This window comes from Pinus tabuliformis, chromosome 8 (genome assembly GCF_031772625.1).
Source record: "Pinus tabuliformis cultivar Carrire ecotype Pingquan chromosome 8, CPIR1, whole genome shotgun sequence".
Classification (NCBI taxonomy): domain Eukaryota; kingdom Viridiplantae; phylum Streptophyta; class Pinopsida; order Pinales; family Pinaceae; genus Pinus; species Pinus tabuliformis.
The window spans coordinates 1,867,461,475-1,867,473,289 of NC_142294.1; the positions used below are offsets into that span (position 1 = coordinate 1,867,461,475).

At 41.2% G+C, this 11,815-nt stretch overlaps 1 pseudogene; it reads left to right on the plus strand.

Moving 5' to 3' along the window:
- The first annotated feature begins 3,729 nt into the window (after window positions 1-3,729).
- Window positions 3,730-6,114, plus strand: LOC149243780 (cullin-1 pseudogene; annotated as a pseudogene).
- The last annotated feature ends 5,701 nt before the right edge of the window (window positions 6,115-11,815 follow it).

Genomic DNA, 11,815 nt, shown 5'->3' on the forward strand with positions numbered 1-11,815 from the left:
GAGCCAACACAAAAGAAGTATGCGCAGTGGAGGCAACATAATGTTGAGCACCACCCCAAGTGGCTGTATCTGAGGTTCCTAGATGAACCATAGGTTGTAAAATAGGATAACCCACAACGGGTGTTGAACTTGAGATAGGTGGGTTGAATGGCGGTGGAGCAAAGGTTTCCAGAAAGGACCATGAAGCACTAGTAGTCATTGGGATTTTCAAAGGGGAACCAACAAAGGCACTAAAGGTAAGGATGTTTCCCAAATCAAATAGGCCAGAGAGGATCTACAAGTGGAGGATTACAAGGAGGTACTAAAACTTCAGTAGAATGGTCCTAAGATAGAATAGACTCTGGGTCAGTATGGGTGCGATTCATGGTGTCAAATTGGAGACTGACTCCCTGATTCACTAGAAAATTCCTCCATAGAAAGTGGAGGAAGGCCTTATAGGTATCAAGACAGACAACAAGAACCTAGGGTGGCCATGGTGAATATATTTGACAAAAATTTATTAAGCGATGTATTATATAAGTCTCAGTAACAAAACAACGCGCACCTAAACAAACAAAAAGACACTAAAAGGGATCAACAAGCAACCAGGGAAAATAACTTTGTCTAACAGCCACAACTAGTTGGTAATGAAACCCAGTATCGAAGGTGCTAAAAGAGGGAGTCGCTCAAATGTACGGCTACGTCTACTCCTAATCTTCGCTTGAACCTCGGTAAGAAAGGGCCAATTACTCTCATGAAGATGAGTACCCTCCCAAGAAACTAAAGACAGAGTAGGTTTTTCTATTTAGGTATGAGGGAAACCTATTCGAGTCACCTTGTGTTCATCCCTAAAAATTTTAGCCGCTAAGGTTACTTCAAATCACAAATACCATTGGGGGGTGCTCGCGGTCGTAGATAGTACATTGTGTGGGAAGGATACCTAAGCCCCTGAATCATCTCTCATACCCCCGAGGGGATTCTCAGTACACAAAATACCCACCAAAATGGAATCGAATGAGGGCTACCCTCTCTTACACTCTGATGTTGTCTCGTGTCTAAATCAATTGTAAGTGAAGCGGTCTTGAATGACATGAGTGCAGCAAGATTTTACTCTCATCAATGACACTAGTCTCAGTTTCGAAATCTTGGAAAGTTTACTTATTACTGCCTAGCCCAAGATTTTAGCTTAAACTAATGTGTGCGTGTTATGAAAAAAAGGTTGTTAATTACTTTTATTACGAGATTGATTTTAAAGGTACTTTATTAATGTCTTCAGAGGGAATGAATGCAACCACGATGATTATAGTCTAAGACATCAGAGACCTTAACGCACAAACCGGCAAAACACAAGCAATGGAAATCACTAGAAAAGTGACAAATCAAAGGTTGTAAGTACTAACGCAAGCTAACAAACCAATACAGTACATTACAAACAGGGATAACGCAGTGTGGATAGGACATAGATAGTGTTATAATGCTTTGGTATCCACCGCAGAAAGGGTTACACATGTTTAACTAGAAAACAAGAGCATTTGGGTCCAAGAAAAGTTCTCAGATCAATCTGGATTATTAAGAATGCAAAGAATGAATGGGAACTCAAACAAATACAAGATCCGAGAGAGGGAATTTAGGAGAGGGAAAACAAAAACAAGAGTTAGAATTCTCGCTAGTTGAGTTGCCAATTCTGCAATAGGATTTAACGCTCGATTAGATGAAAATAAAACCCTCTCAAGTTATCCTGGAAACCTAGGGCAGACTGAGTAAGAGAAAGGTTGCTATGATGCTCAGGATTCTCAATAGATCAAGATGCAGCATCACCTCCCACATTTCTTATTAGTTCAATTTGGGCGAAATATTTTGGGTGATTAATGTTTCCTCACATAAAAATGGTTTTTTCACTTTTTAGATGCTTGTGTGCTTAGGAAAAAGCTTCCCCATGCTTCATGGCTCTTTCTCGCTTTTGTATGCTTTTCTTGTTTAGGAAGAAGCTAAATATGAGGATAAAGAGATGACATTGCACTATATGAGTTTCTGAAAGTTTAAAAGAGTGTCAAAGTCTAGTTAACTCGAGCTTTTTGCCTCGTGACTAAGTGAGAATTTCGGTAACATAAGTTAAATGAAGGGGACAACTTGGTATAGACTAGGGTAACGTGGTAGTCATGCTAATTAACTTGTATTATAGTCTCATATAGGTTAGGAGAAATGCGTATTTCAACCAACAACATAGTATTCTCCTTTGAGCTGATGGGGAGGTGTTTTCATGTATAGCACTCTGTGCTCGCAACAACCTACCTAGGCTTCCCAGTACATGCTCACAACACTGCCTGTAGGGTGCGAAAGAAAATACCACGACTTAATCCGTCGAATTTCCCGTGGTTTTAGTTGTGACTGAAGCATCTTGACATGGTCTTCATTGTATAAATTACTTGCTCACGGTTAGCAATTGATTTGGTCTCAAAATGAATATGGATGCATTGATAATCTTGTAATGGTGTTAAGAGTTGATTTGGGTTCAAATAAGGGATGAGTATGTAGTGGATTGATTTGGTCATTTAAGTAGTTGGTAAATTGTTGTTTGGAATTAATGTTAATTTTGTTAAGTGCATTGTCTTGGCCCTATTTGGTGTTTGCAAATATGCTTAAAATTACTACTATTATGGATGGAAATGCATCGTGTTTAACGGTTGATTATCATGGCATGGATCTAACTCGATTTGGATAGCAATAAATAGGTTTAAATAACAATACGATGAACCGATTAAGGGTTGGCTAATTGGACAAAGTTGACATATGCTCTGACTTAGGTGACAAGAACTTGTGCACAATTGTTACACACTCCTTGAAATTTATTTACACTGACAAATTAAATATTTGGAAAGTTATTTTCCTTATATCTTGTTTACATGGTTGTGATGTCTTGAAAATACTTTTTAGCAACCAACATGATGAAGCACGAAGAGATGAACACAAATCAAGCTAAGTTCAGAACTAAATGGTTGGTAGCTATAGTAAGCATTGAAGCACACTTGCTTCCTGGTACATGTGTGTTGCTCAAATTACAAATAAAATAAAAACTAACTAAATTATAAATTCTTTGTTAGTATATATAAATTGAACAAAGTATGAAACAACAATCTTAATCAAAAAGATTTATCCCCACTTTAATTAAGAGATCTACTCATATTTTACCGTAAAAATCCTTAATGTATAAAAATGCTTTGTTCCAATACCATGCTTTATTAATACGCATACGAAAAAATCTATAAATCACTTACTTAGTTTGACACTCATTTATATAGCTTTATATATATATATTATATAAACTCCCTCGAAAATAAAATAAATATCCACCAGAAAGATATTGAATATAAACGAAAAATAAATTAAATTATATTCGAGTGTATGTCACCTTTTTTTCAAACGGTTGAATAGTGTATGTCATCACAAATCAAAACAAAAGAAAGGGCAAACGATTAAGCCAATCTGCGTAGCCGTCGGCCAAAAGGTATTATGTTGACTCCGTGTCCTACAAATTCAATTCAATTCAACATTGAATTTGTGACAATACATTCAATCGTCAGCCACTTGAGTTTGTGATCACCCCCCTCAACATTGGCAGTACGCGATTTGTCCGAGGTGTTGGGCGCTTTGTCCCGAGTGGCCGTGATCTGGAAGAGCACTCGCAACAGGTGATCCCGTATTGAAATAATAATAATCTTATCGTTTGAAGGCACAGAGCGGAAGTCTTTGATGGCGCGCAACCGTAACCGTAAGTCTAAGAAGAATGAAGAAGAGAACGTAACGCAGAAGAAGATAGAGTCTGAAAACTTCCTCAAGAACGAAGAAGAGCAGGTCCCGCGGAAGGATAAAACTTCCTGCGGAGAGTCGTGGAAGCATAATAAAGCTTTATTATTAGCGGGCAAGAATGAACAGATAGTATTGAAGCTGCGGGCGCGGGCGCGGGCGCAGAAGATAGAGTGGGAGGAAGGACAGGCTTTGATCTCCAGAGGTGTGGGAAACTTGAGAAAAAGAGTAGGAGACTTTATGAAGGACGAATTATGTTTCTCTTCCGAGGAGTTTATGAAGGTATATATGACTATTTGCGAACTGTGTTTGCAAAAACACGTTCATGACCACCATCAGCGACTGTATGAAATGTACAGGAAGTCGTTTGAATTATACATATCTTTGGTGGTTTTACCATCATTGAGTAAACAACAGGGTGGCGACGGTGAGTTCATTTGTAGGGAATTTGAGAAACTTTGGGAAAATTACAAGATCATTGTCCACTACATGTCACACATGTTCTCTCATCTGGATCGCTGCTTCCTGGGTGTTGTGCTGCCCAGTCTCAGAGAAGTTGCGTTGCTCTTCTTCGGTGATCACGTACGGATGGTTGTGAAGAATGGTGTATTGGGTTTGATAAAGCGAGAGCGCGAGGGAGAGAAGATTGACAGGGCTTTGGTGAAACAAGTTGAAAACATTTTCTTGGAAATTGGTAATGGTAATGGTATGGACTCGTACAAGAATCATTTTGAAAAGCCCATGTTTGAAGATACTGCAACTTACTATGCTCGAAAGGCCGCTTTATGGATTGTACAGGAATCCTTGCCCCAGTATATGCTAAAAGTTGAAGAGTGTCTGAAACATGAGAAGCAGAAAGTTGCCCCTTCTTTGCACTCCAGCAGCGAGCACAACTTAATGGAGACAGTAGAAAATGAACTCCTCTCCCGGTATGAAGCTCAACTTTTGGAAAAGCAGTATTCCTGTTGCCCTGTGTTGCTTAGGGATGACAAGAAAGACGACCTCTCCAGGATGTATAGGTTGTTTGGTAAGAGGCCCCAGGCTCTGGAACCAGTGGCAGTTATTTTAAAAGAACATGTAACTACCGAAGCAACAGCATTGATTAAATGGGCAGAGGATGCTGGGAATGACAAGCATGAATTTGTGCCCAAGCTTATAGAAATCCATGGCAAGTATATGGGTTATGTAGGGCATGAATTTCAAAATCACCAGGCTATTCTTGTGGCTTTCAGGGAAGCATTTTTCGTAATATTTGATAAAAGAGTGGGAGGAAGCACTTGTGCAGAGTTGTTGGCAGAATTTTGTGATAGTGCACTGAGGAAACCTAAACTGATGGACCATCATATTGAGAGCATTTCCCAAAAAATCGGAGAACTTGTTCATTACGTTACGGACAAAGATTTATTTGCAGAATCTTGCAACAAGAAACTGGCCAAGAGATTATTGTTCGACAAGAGCATGGATATTGATCATGAACAGAACATACTGTCCGAGTTGAAGAAGGAGTGTGGTACTCAGTTGACATTAAAGATGCAGGGCATGCTAAATGATTTCGCTGCTTCAAAGCAAATTCAAGCTAGTTTTACCGCAAACTCAAGCACCAAGCTTACAGTAACTTTGGGTGTTAAAGTGTTGAATAGCTTAGTCTGGCCGACATACAAGCATTCTAAACTTAATATACCTTCCGAAATGGCCAGATGCGTTGAGGTGTTCAACGACTTTTATCATGGAATCCATAAGCACCGCCAACTTACATGGATATATTCTTTGGGGACATGCGACATCATTTCCAGATTTGATATTAAGACAATAGAAATAACAGGTTCAACATGTCAGGCAGTTGTGTTATTGCTATTCAATGATGCTGGATGGTTGAGTTATCAAGAAATCCAATCTCAATTAAATTTGGAAGAGGAAGACGTTACCACACTCTTGCATTCCCTTGCATGCGGAAAGTATAATATTCTTCTGAAGAATCCAGTGAACAAATCCATATCGTCAGGGGATCATTTTGAATTCAATCCCAACTTTACACACAAATTGACAAAGATTAAGATTCCACTTCCACAACCGGTGAATGTGGAGAAGGAAAAAGTTACTGAAGTTGTCAACCAAGAAAGGGGCGACGTTATAGACCGTGTCATTGTAGGCATCATGAAAGCCAGAAAAGTCTTATCTCAGCAACAACTGATAAGCGAATGTGTTGAGCAACTTCAGGAGATATTCAAGCCAGAAATTAAATCCATAAAGAAAAGAATTGACGGATTGATAACCAGGGAATTTTTGGAACGTGACGAAGAGAATTCCACCGTATTGAAATATATCCCCTAGACATGACATGTAATTTTTTATTTTTTCCAAAATTTGTATAAGAAGTCATTATTAGTTTTAATTATTTCTTACTTTACTTGCTCCATTTTTGATGTGGTATATTTTCTTTTTGCATATTTAAAAGGCCAATCTTAACACAGTTGTTATCAGATCATTTGGTACATGTTTTTATGTATTACAACCAGCTTCTTTATCCTGATTTCTAATAACATAGTCTGTTGAAATCTTCCTTATATATACTTGCCCAATATATTCTTAAACAAAACTAAGAGTATCAAACGATAACTATTTAAAATAAATAAAAATTAATTTCTTTTATATAAAATAAAAATGAATAATTTCTTTAGTTATTAAATTTCTTTTATATTTAATCAATTTAATGAACTATTTGTCTATGTTTCGGAGAATATTCAGGTAGTAACATTTTGATTTTTTTATCCAACATATCTTTTAGCTATATCTTCAATTCTATGAGATATGGGAGCTATTACTTTTAAAATTAACTAATCCCCAAGTTCTATTATGAAGAGGGGGTTACAAAAGCCCCCTTTCCCGAGCTCATCAAAAAATGAATCATCATGTTTAGCTCATCAAGAGCTTTCTAAGGATTTTCATTTTAAATGGCACTGAGGGCCATATTTAACCAAAATACTATAGACAATGTTTACTCAATAATAGGTCAAAAAAATATGCAGGTGAACATATCCATAGACTAATTGCACGGCTTTTAGATGTAGATATCCACGTATCTAACAATGTCTACATTTAGCACACAGTATATAATTCACCCTCTTCGTATGTGAAACAGTCTCTAGTGTTAAGTAAGGAAATGAGTCATCAAATTAAGAGTATGTTAATAAATTGAACACTCGTAATCACAGTTAGCCAAGTGATCTCGTGAAACTAGTAATTCAAGAATCGTTATGTCGCGAAAATGCAACAATAAAATCTAATTTTGACTTAGTTAAACTAGATTAAAATTTGGATTTCAATTTCAGTAAAATACTTGGACATAGTTAACTGAAGTGACATGGAAATTGTTGCTCACTTAAGCTTGTTAGTTCAAGTTGGAGGAACTTGATTTCAGCTCAGTATGATTGGTTGCTAATTTCTAGCAATCTATTTCAATTAATTTGAGTTATTGTGAGTTAAACTAGTTCTAATTGATAAAGAACTCTTGGAGGGTCTAGTATTGGGGTGTCTAGTGAGTCAAAACTCAGTGATAAATCTACTAAATGATCAATCGGCCTATATTGATTCATGCATGCAAGTCATATGAGTTACCAAGTTGAGATTGGAGTTCAAGAGCAATGTACTATCAACTGTAGAATATTCTGAAGTATACATGTGGTGCATGAATTTAGATAACGGCCTAAAGGAATTGTACAATTCCAATGTTAATAGGCGCCTAATTCCCGAAGGAACAAAGCAAGGAAATTGGATCTTGCTCGGTAGGAAAATTAGCTTAGATTTGGCCAGAGTCAGTCGGTCAGGAAGTGAGATGGACTATACTATTTCGGAGGTTGTTCAGGCTTGAGAAAGCATTGTATTTCTTCTAGATTATTTTATTAATGCAATGTAGATAGGAAGGGGCTTTGAGAGGTTTCTTACACCTAGATAAATGTTGGCTTATATGGGCCTGACCCGGGTTCGGAAGAGCTATTTAGGCAAACAAGTCCCACAACTATCGGCCCTCTCGGCAATAGCTTGTGGAGTGCGGACTGAAGTCTCACCCAAGGTAGCAGGGGAGGGCGCTGGAACCAAGTTCCCGCACCCTTGGGATGTCTTGATGTGGTGTGGATGGTTCGTGCACCTTTTCGTGGCTTCGCACCACTCTGCTCCACGTAGATCCAGACCCAGGAAAAGCCTTAATACTTATTAATGCGTTCTTTGTAGATTAGATCTTCATTTTATGGTATTTAAGTAAACATTTAACATAAATAACTGGTTCGCGCACCCAGAAAAAGTATAGATTCACATAAACTCATAACATAGGTATTTGCGCTTAGATCAAACAGTTATACGGCCCACAAATTAGCTAGATCTGCAATAATTCAAATTTAATACAGAATTTTAGAATCAACTTATCTTTATTTACTTTCTTCGCCAATAAACCCAGATCCACCCTGCGCATTTAGTTGCAGGGGTCCACGCACACAACTATAAACTCTACTAGGCCTCTACACACACAACTGCAGAGGCTCTATCTATCTACCACCCCTCTTGACTCGGACTTACAAACGCTTCAAGACATCGTTCCTCAACAATCCATTACATTCGAGAGTCCAAAAGTACATACCAAAGACCGACTTCTATCCATAAAGCCTCGCTCTATTTATACATTCCGCAGGCCATTACTCCCTATTATTTTACATTATTTTTGGGTGGACAACCCTGTGACTTGAGTCATTTACAATTCACGCTCCACGCATTTTGCGTAGTCCTTACCATACCTTTCCAAAAATTGCAGGCTTTAAGCCCCAAAACTGTTACGCGGGCCCTCTGCTAGCCAACAGTCCCCCAGCACAATCATTGTGACTCATCCCGAGTCACTCCCCTGGTGTGACAATCTTCTCACGGAGGTCGGTCAGCAATTTCTGTGTTTCGTTGGTACTTGCAACAAACCCATCTTCCGTCTCTTGTACTCGTTCAATGCGTGTCTCTGATACATCGCCCTCTACCGTGGCTTCTTCTATAGGTGCATATTCCTCCTGCATGTGTGCCACCTTGCGCTCAATGGTGGTGGAAACCACAAGTGCCTCATTAATCCATGGCTGGAGGCACTCTTTAATCACTGCTCCTTTCTGGCGGGCAGCATCAATTGGGATTTTCATAGCTTGGGCCTCCTTCATCTTGGCCAAGCACTGCACAACCATAACCATCTCCGTGGTCCCTCTGATATTAGCATAGGCTTGCAGGAGCTCTCTTACCGCGGTTTCCAAGTCACTGTAGGGTAGGAACTTCCTGGAGTGAAGTGAGCGACTGAGTCAACAAGTAAGTGCATTCCTTCACAGAATGTGTGATTCCTTCTCGAACATAACTGATGAGGATTTTGCGCCACTCGGTGACCTCTGGCGGCTACAAAGGATGTGCTTGCAGCTTCAGCTCTGCAATCTGCATACTGAGTTCCAACTTAATCTTCACGACCTCCTCTTTTGCTACACTGAACCCACTAGCCAACTTGTGGATTTGTATGTCAATAGGTAAATCGGCCACAATCTCCAATTCAAGGACACACAAACAGGCTTCCCCTACCAATTGCTCCACTTGTTGACTCTGTGTGACGGCCTCATCCCATTGGAGGCTCAACTGTTCGATATTAATTCGTTGTTCGCTGAGTACCTATTCCACGCGCCTCTCCCTTGGCGTGGAGCTCCATCATGTCACCGTCTTCGAGCTGGTACAAGTGTTCACGTGGGAGGGCAGCTAAATTGAGTACCAGCCCCGTAAGCCATCCGACCACAGCTTTGTCCTCATTTTTTGTTACCAATGCTCCTTCTGGAATCACGATAGTATGGGCCAGTTGGGCCTTCAGCAGCTACTCAATGGCTGACATACCTGTAACCCCATGAGTAGCGCTGGCTCCTGTCTGTGTTGCCCATGTCCCAAGTTCTTGCGGTTGTGCACAAAGTTCCCCCAACACAAGTTGTTGCTCTGACATGGCATCGCCGATGGCATCTTGGGTGGCTCTGCGAATGGTGTCCCTGATGTCACCAAGGTCGCCCTTCGTCGAGGTGGTTAATTCTCCATCCCATTTAGGCGCCTTGGCCTTCCTCTGCGGCTTTGTTCATTGTATCGGCAACGGCCATTTTAAGGGCGCACCCATGGCGGTTGATGGTGTACCCTCAGTCCTCTTCTCCATGGTTGACTATGTGGGCAACTTTCGACGAGTTTCGTCTGTCGCATTCTTTCCAGAGGGTGCTTTGGCCTTCCAAGTTTGTGCTACTTCTCGGGCTGCGCGAACTTCGGCAGCATGCTATTCATTCCACTTCTACTATGCAGCGCGCTTTGCTGTAGCCTTTCTTGTCCTGATGGCGGCCTCATCGCGCCCCACCACATCCAGCCCGCACCATTCTGGTGGCCAAGTATCTAATATTGGATCGATAGCTTTGTCAATGGCAATGAAAGGAAGTGTAGTCCATGTTTGGTTAGGGTCCTTGCCCTCCCGAATGTAGACAAAGTGCATGTCTGCTTTAAACTCAGGTATATGTTTCACACTATCATAGATCTCGGTGGACAACTGAGGTAGCTGGGTGACCCAGTGTCAAACATCGGTCTCCATCAGTATCCAAAAACTCTTGATGCCCATAACTCTTTCGGCATCCCTGGTCGCCCGAAGCGATGCAAATCTAGCGGCTTATGGCCAATCCTGGTCCAGGGAGGGAAGCTGATTCTCTTCAGGTGGGTCATTGGTAACCAGCCATGCATAGTGGAAGGTCTTTCCCTCCTCTTGGACCTCTCTACAGTTGGTCAGGAATTCTTCACAAAGGAACTACGCCCAATTGAATCGTTCCCCACCTACGCATTCCTCGGCGAGCGCAATGATGACCACGGGAACCGCGGTGCCGCAGCATTTCCACATCTTTTTCCTGGACCAGCAACTGGGTAGCGACGTAGACTGCTCTATTTGAGATACTATTAATAACATACCCTCGCTGCCCTTTCTCCAACTTATATTTCTTTAGTTTCCTCATCACGGTTTACTTCTTCGACATATGCCGGGGATCCCTCGTCCTCCTCGTCACTTTCAATGGTAACAGTTCTTCCCTTTTCTTTCATTGTGAGCTTGCTAAAGCGTGGATTTCACGGCGACCACCTCACTAGTCCTAGTATCCAAGGGTCCTTTTTGGTCACCGACGTCTCGGGTGATTTAGGAAGTTCGGTTGCCTGCAGTGGGGGATGTTGTGGACTTTCTATGGTAGGGATTAGTGAACTGAGGAATGACTCTCGGTATTCCTTTGGCAGTGCCTGGAACCACGGGCTTTCCTTTAGTGCCTTGTCATTCACCTTTCTCCTTTTGTCTGGAACCTAGGCTGTCCTGTTCTACGAAAGATCAAAATTTGTGGTATGCCCCTTTGCTTGTGGGAGAGGTTAGAGGCCAAAGAAAGTCATGGTTGATGGGATCATTTGTAAACTTGTATAGGTCTGGGATGTCTAATGTAGCCAAGAAAGGTAATGGATTAGGTGCAACCGAATGAGGCCAAGGAAAAGTAGAATGACTAGAAGGACTAGGAAGCTCTCCCATCAACTGGTTTCTAGTGGGGCTCATGATTGTGATGGATAGTAGTTTCCATGAGGTAGTGGTCGGGTCGCATATAGTGATGGGCCATAATGGATGCCCTAGGCCTGAGGAAGGCTATCAACTAACAAGTTTCCCCCGAGATAGAGGTTAGCCCCAAAAGATGAAGATGGTTGAGTTGGGAGGCCCTAAGGAGATGTAGTGGGTCTAGGGAATGGAACACCACTGGACACATAAGTTGGGTTAGGTACCGGACCACCACCAACGGGGTAGCCACTAATAGGAAAACAAATCCACCAAATATGGGCCCTACTGATCCACATATTGAATTGGTGTAGGAATTCCCCCAACAGGTGGATAGGCACCAGAAACATTTCCCCTACTCTACAGTGGTGGGGTAGCTTAACTAAGCAATGGATTCCAACCAAATAAGTTGTTGAAGTTTGTCATACTAGGAACACC